The 7,436-nt window shown below is 40.7% G+C and overlaps 2 protein-coding genes across 4 annotated transcripts in view; one reads left to right on the top strand and one right to left on the bottom strand.

Moving 5' to 3' along the window:
- The window catches only part of LOC109464726 (serine/threonine-protein kinase Chk2-like), a 145,298-nt gene that overhangs the window by 63,884 nt on the left and 73,978 nt on the right, over positions 1-7,436 (top strand). The gene's annotated exons all lie outside the window — the stretch shown is intronic.
- LOC109464705 (leucine-rich repeat-containing protein 4C-like) overlaps positions 1-7,436 on the bottom strand; it is a 71,655-nt gene that overhangs the window by 18,143 nt on the left and 46,076 nt on the right. The window contains exon 1 of one of the 3 annotated variants that reach the window (XM_019761770.1): positions 654-1,229. The exons of the other annotated variants lie outside the window; for them this stretch is intronic. The gene's annotated coding sequence lies outside the window, so the exon portion shown is untranslated. Of the gene's footprint in view, positions 1-653; positions 1,230-7,436 lie in introns of those variants that run through there. 3 annotated transcript variants of the gene reach the window in all.

The following is a 7,436-nucleotide window of genomic DNA, read 5'->3' on the forward strand; positions in this document are numbered from 1 at the left end:
AGAGTGGTCATTTGGAAAGGCTCTGACTCTATCCAGTGTTTGGGGCACGGTGTGCCCACATCCCCACAAAGCATGTCCAAGGCACTGTTTTAAGATGCAGCCCTCATTTCTCATGCCATATTGAATATTGGAAGCTATTGCTGGGAGTCGATGAAGATGATAAATCTACAGTTTTCCCCACACAGAGGGTGGAAGGGCCCGGCGTTTCTTTCATCTCAAATTTAGCAGCGTGTCTGTCATTACAGGTTTACTGTAAATCGTAGAAGGTGTGTTTTGAAACAGATAAGTTCTCAGCACCTTACATACTGATAAGGCATTTGGATCAGCAAAATTCCGTAGTTCTATCGTGCAAGGTGCTGCATGGAGGAAGGCAGCAGAACGGATGCAGGGCAAAGGCTCTTAGTATTACACTCAAATTGTTGCTTAATTTTGCAAGAAGTGTGCTGGGTCAGCCTATTTATGGCCTGCCATAGGAACCGTCTGACCTTTCCTGACCAACCTGCTTAACATGCATGGGATTTTCTCTACCTACACACATGGTTAACTGGAGAAGGCCCATGCTGGGGTTTTACCACAGCTACTGTAGTTTCAGCACCCTAGACAGGTACAACCAGATTCTAAGCAACAAGCCACGGAGAAGAATGCGTACTTACAAAATGCAGTCACATTTAGTCTGCTGCTGCCTCGTCAATAGGTCATTAAGCCCAAGATAGGATTGCAAAGCCTAGCCAGGCCAATCCTGGCTGTCCTTATGAATGCTCCGGTACTTAAGTGGTCTACACCGCCACCTTGTGAGTTATCAACGTCTCTCTCTCACACAAGGTGTCGTCGGTACCGACTCGGGGTAGCTTTCCTGATGGGAGGGGTAGAGCTGCACCGTGCAGCACATGCGACAAATGATGCACCACTCCTTTCTCGTTGCTGCTGCACCATCTAGGGTCATCACATGGTTGGCTAGCTGGAGCAAAGTGCGTGTCCACGGCTCCTCCCACCGAGTGGTCCACTCAATGTTTTTCTTGATTACAGAAGCCCTTGGTTTCCTCTTGGGGCATTCCACATAGCTGATACCGGCCTACTCATTACCATCCACCCCCATTCTGTCCTTTTATCCGGCTCTGAATTGACAAGGCTTTATCTGCCCGGAACATATTTCCCCCCGAGTCGTTAGAGCATCAACGATGGTGTGTCACACGGCACAAGTGCGAACGGCTTTATCCAGACGCCCTCGCCTGTTGCTGGAGCATATTGGTTGGGAAACCACTAAATCTTAATTTGACTTCCTTCGTGACAGGGAAAATTGTGCCGAGGGGCAAGCTATTTCTACATGTATCGCAGCATTATGAGTTCCTTGCATCAAGATCTAAAACATCTCTAAGCCAGACTCAAAATTCTAGCCATCTTCATAAAATACCCTCGTTGTCCATCCTACCTGACAAGCGAGTAAAGGTTTCAAAGCTGCCCACCCCTTCTCCTATGTGGACTCACCCTATCCAGTGTTGATCCTCCCCCATGGTTTATTGCATGAATAATTTCTGTAGTTAAACGACAACCATTCAGATGGAAAGACATCACGGTAAGAAATGGATGGCGACGCAGGGCAATTTCTGATAATATACCTTCAGGAGGAGTATTTGTTCCCCCTCATTGTTGCATGCATTTGCGTTTACATTTGATGAGTATTGATCTGGGCATACTTTGAGCCATGCAAAGCAGCCCTGTCAAGATCACCAGTAATGAAAATTCAGGACTGCCTGTATTATTTTCTGCTCTATTCTCAACAGGCTTTCTCCTGTAATTCCCACTTGGCATTAATTTTATGTGTCAGTTGGCGCCTTTGCTAAACATACCAGTACCAGATTCCGTGGCGTGTATAAATGAAAGGAAAAAAACTGTTAAATGGCAATGCTTCAGTGCCTGCCATTCAAAATATCAGGCTGCATTCCAAGGAATTTTACCCCAGAGAATTTAGAGTAGTAAAGCTTGCATATTGTTTTCTCTTCTGGTAGGATATTGCTTATGTAGAGCCTACCGGAGCCAGGGCTGGGTTGGATGTGCAAACTAACAAGGAAGCTCTAATCAATATTGCTTTCGCCACTCTGTATAATATATACTATTTGTGTGCTAATGGGGGGCCTGTACCACTGTGCACATTCAACCATTTATTGGGTAATCTTTGACCAGCCAGGAGGAATTTTAAGGACTCGCTGCAGCAATTTTGGGCTGGCTGCAATTGCAAGATGTCGCAATCCATGAATGCCGCAGCGCAAACTTGGGTAGATTAAGTTGATGCCATCAAGTTTTACCTTGGTTGGGGCTGCGGTGGGCTCAAGTCCCCTAATTGGCATCTGTGTCGTATGTTGCCTACAGTGCGGCAATACCACGGGTGAGGTCATGCATGCCAATTTCGCGAGGCGCCTTGGGCTGAAGTAATTTTCATTCAAGACCCACCAATATTCCAATAATGCTAATGCATAGGCATTTCCCACATTGGCAGTGCCCAGATGGATATCATTTCCATAACTGAAATTATGGGTAAGATATAGATTGCTAGCTTATTCGATCAGCAGGAGTGCTGTCTGCCGGAGAGGGTAGGAGTGTGTCTGAGTGGGATATTCACCACTCTGAATCAGCAATAGATGTTCACCCGACGTAATTATGAAAGTGGCAACAATTTACAATCATTTTAACTACCATCTCCATCAATCTTTTAAAGTGAGACGTAAAAAATGTTGTTTTTCCAATATTTGGGGCTAATTCTTTTGCAATTGCACTGGATTTATTGGTGAGTTCAGCTGAAAATAGGTTTTAAAAATGGGATAAAAGTCCAATCTCCAAGGAAGCTCAATTTGAAATACAGCCAGAAAAATGGCTATCTAACTTTAAAGGGCATATTGGAGCCCTCGCTGATTCTTAGTTTTCCCACAAATTGCCCCCCCCTCCTCCTAAAGTTTCTCTTATCCCTGACTGACCTTTATCCTACAAAGTATTTGCAATGCATGTAGGGATACAGAGCTGTTTGTTTTCACTCGATCATGAGGGTAGAAAAGTATTTTTTCAGAAGTTCAGCTCATCCACAGGTAGCCATATAGACCCTCTCCCTGCTGTTGAACCCTGTATCCAAGAGGGAATTGGTAGCTAAATGATGCTAAAGGTTAAACAAACACTTCCTTGCTAATCTGAATTATTAATAAATATGATACCAATAATCTCATTATTAAATATGATACATAATACTTATAAATAAGGAAAGCACAGTATTTATGATTATGATGCAAAACTAAAACAAAAGGGAACATTTCAAACAACTAGACCCATCCCTCTTTGTTCCCAAAAGTGCCTTTAGCACTTCTTTTCCCAGATGAAATACTGATGGAAAGTATTCTAAAAGACTTAGTGATTGCATGTTATGATTGCTGTATGTCGTACATCATCTAATCTATAGTTCTGTTGCCATATTCACAAAGTCTGCCCATGGGCCAGCTCAGTATATTTGATGTACTGTCATTCTCTTTGTAAAGATTGATTGATTGACAGCCAAAGCATAACACATTATTTAATTTTGCTTAATATGCTGGACTGTACCATTCTTGTTAAAAGGGGAAATGCTAACTGTAGATTGTGAATATGGGAAAAGATGTATGAAATATGAAAAATATTTTTAAGCTCTAAGACTTAGTAGTTATGCTACGCTTTATAAGCCCAACTTTCTGTAAACTTTCTCAAATAGTTCACAATGTTTGAGAATAACGATTATGTCATCTAATTAAAATTTTAATTAATTAAATCATTGATATTTTCATCAAATATGTTTGGAACCATACAATGTCATGGTTCTACTGTATGTTATTATATCATCATTCTTGATTGAAATATATATCAAAGTAAAAACTGCTCTTCTATTCAAGTCAAAGGAAGATGTCAGTAGAAGTACTGATTTAGGGCAACTCACAACTTCCCTCTCCACTATGATCCTGTTTCATTTCCTTTTTTGGAACAATCCTGTAATAGATTCATAAGCATCATAAACTTTGAATATATTTTTGCTATTGTAAATCAGTTAGGAATTCACTGACACTGCATCTTTCCATGTTCGAAAATAGTTCCGATGAAGAATAAACCCATAAAAGAAGACCTGTCTGCCACGTGTATTGATCTCGCATCTCTGCCACAATAATGACACGGTGCTACGTGCGTTTACTAACACCCTGACAGGAAGTGACTTCTAGAAAAGAACTATTGATGTCAGAATTGTTCTGATGACTGAAAGTGGAGACCTGTTGGGTATTCAATACCATTCCCCGCTGTGGCCATACTAGGGATCATGCGCTCCTCAATAACATATCAATTAGGGCACTTTAAGGTCCCTGCTGGTGAAATTGCATTACGGCTATTCCAGGGTATTTGCTGGACTTAACATTACCCCTCAGTGTTGATAAAGGTGGCTGTCCGTGTTCGGAATTTGAGAGGAGTTCATTGTTGGGCTGCAGTAGGTGATGTTTTTTCCACTCTTCAAAAATGCTGTTAAGTCACTTACTGCTCGTAGTTCACTAATTTCATTACAGTAGGGTAATAGTGGAGAGCAAACTTGATACAGTGCAGTGGATTTAGAAATCAGATCACGTTACCTCTAATTGGATGTTGTCGGAAGTTCTCTTTTTTTGTTTCAGGAGTAAAAGTAATCGGAATTTTTGGTGCCAATCTGGAGCTAACCAGATCTGGCCATCCATTAACAATGTGTCTCTTTTGAAAGATAAGGCATCTGTGTTTTAGCCACATGCTAGATTGGAAGTGAAATATCAGTTGGCTCATCTGGGCTTAACTATCCCTCCGAGGGTGTCATTACGCGGTAATGAAGCCTGTGGGAATGGCTTGTTCGTCCCAACGGAGGCACATTTGCCGTATCAGGCTGCCGCAATCCTGCCTGCTGTCCCACCGCTCAATCATCGTGACACTACAAGCTTTCGCACAAAGGAGACTGATGAACTCTGTGTAGTGCTCTTATTGGACCGGACGTTTATGCTCATGGAAGTCGGCAGATTGGCCAGACTGGGGTCGGGGAAATACACTTCCTGGCTCTTATTTTAGGGCAAAGTAATTCCCGCTACTAATGGAAAAGGGTATAGAAGGTGGCACTTACAGCTCAATATGAACTATGACCCAGGTAGCATTGGGGGGGGAGTGAAGACGTGTTAAGAAGCATCAACTATGAGTGTGAGTGCTTTCTTGTTTGTTGTCTTTCTAGACTTCTCTTTAGAATGGCTTTCTTTCTTAAGTTAAGTTATTCAAAGTCATTCCCATATACCTCTGTCTAGGGCAGTTACCATGATCTCCATTTCTACCCCTTCGGCCCCACAGTTTTGGAAGCACTGGGTGCTACAACCCATTGTTTTTTTTTCTGATGTGATGTGACACGTAATAGTGGACAAATCTAGTGATTGTTGACTACATGGCATATATTTCAGAATATTGTTCCTAGCATTAATTTAAAAATTGTTTGTGTGGCATCTTTGTCACAGAATGGTACATGTCATTATAAAGCTGACCTTGCAAAATATATTTGATGTATCTAAATTACACGACAACAAAAGACTCCTAAATAGACATGAATTAGGTTGTGGGATTTCTCATGCATTTCCGACAAATTGTTCTATCTATCACTATGTAGGCTTACACTTTGATGAAAAAGAGTTAACAATCACATCTCTTCACATAAATCAAATGCAAAATAAAGCACTCTATCCTAACTCTGTTCAAGTAATAAGAAATTCCTAAGGGGCTGCAGTCTTATCTGATCAGGAAAGTGGCTTTCCTTAGCCTAATATATACATGTCCTACAAAATACCTCCGTGTCATAAGTCTTATACATAATCAGTGCTTAGTATAGTGCACAACAATACATGTATAATAGGTCAATGCTATGTGTTCCATTTAGAACTTGCTGGCTGAAAACTTGTGAGTAGCTTAGTTCGATGAACTCCTTAGTTCAAGAGGAGCCATGTAACTTGTTGCTTCTTTTAACAGGAATTGACTGGCATAGATTTAAGAATTATGATCACAGCCAAATCTTGGGGTAGAGTAAATGGAAGTTGGAAGCCGACCACATGACTGCACTACAGAAACCCCATTAATTTTCTGTCAGCCGAACTGCTCAAAGATTACTTTTTCATCCTTCTGTAATTGGATACTAATCTGCTTAATTTTGGCACCAAATTGCAGATTTCAATATGATTTCACATTGTCCGCAACATGGCTTTATGGCTTTTGTTCTTACATGGGTGAAAAAAATTATGACCTGGAGTGTTTTACTTTATGTTATTGGATGATATACAATACATATAAAATGATATATACATATTATATATCAAGTTTCAAATTTTTCATAGAAATTGAACCATTCTAGTACAAATTTTGTGATGTCTTATAATGGAGTGAGTTATACTAACAGGGTTCTCTGATATGTTGGGATTTTCTTAATATACACAATTTCTTTTTTCTGCTTGCTTAAATTTTTATATCTGTCAGACACCTCCCTCAGATCTTACACTATGCAACATTTCTTTAACGTTTGAGAAATTTCACTAAGTCAGGCATACATAACAAAAGTGACTAAAACTCCACTGCTCAAAGGCCTGACCCGGGGACATTTTCACTAGACTGTGAGATGTCAGACAGAAGGATTCCACACTGCTTTCTGTCTGTGCCATCTGCTGATCACAGTTATCTCACTACTTTACTTCAGGCCCCAGAAAGCTTTGCCAAAAGGGCAGCATCTCAAACCTCCCACTCATAACTACCCAATCTTGAGACGCTGAATATCTCTCAGCCCGGGCTCCACATAAAGGTTACCCTGTTTGTACCTGCTAAGAAGACGAACCCAAGTACCCCTATGTTGCACACCATCTGCATGATGATGAAGACTACATCATCGGATGCTACAGTTAGGAAAATTGAAGAGAATGGGCTCTGGCACCCTTCCACATATATACAGGCCTTAACTGGGTGTTAACCATTATGGTGGTCAGTAAAAAAAGTGGTGGTAAATGGGTACTGAGCCTGCAAGGGAATTCAGTGATTACTAATGACATATCTAGAGCAAACTGTATGAGGTGCTGTTATGCAGAGTTTTCATGCAGGCAACTTCGACAGATTTAATGATACAAGCTAGGAAAATGTTTGCCTCTTTGAAAAGGCTGTTATACAACAAAAATAATAAGTACTAGATGTTTTCCGGGACCTTTGATTTTCTGAGTGATATTTTATGTATTTATTTTTACAAGAATAGTGCTTCAAGCATAAATCTTTTGTCCGTATGCATGACACTATGTTTTTAAGCTGTGGAAACATTACCTAGACCTTTCATCCCCCCAGCTTTATTACAAATGCCTGACTCTACATTACAGCCTTTAATGGGAATAGTTTACAAGTGATGCTTTCAA

Source organism: Branchiostoma belcheri, unplaced genomic scaffold (genome assembly GCF_001625305.1).
Source record: "Branchiostoma belcheri isolate BF01 breed outbred unplaced genomic scaffold, Haploidv18h27 scaffold1, whole genome shotgun sequence".
Lineage (NCBI taxonomy): Eukaryota > Metazoa > Chordata > Leptocardii > Amphioxiformes > Branchiostomatidae > Branchiostoma > Branchiostoma belcheri.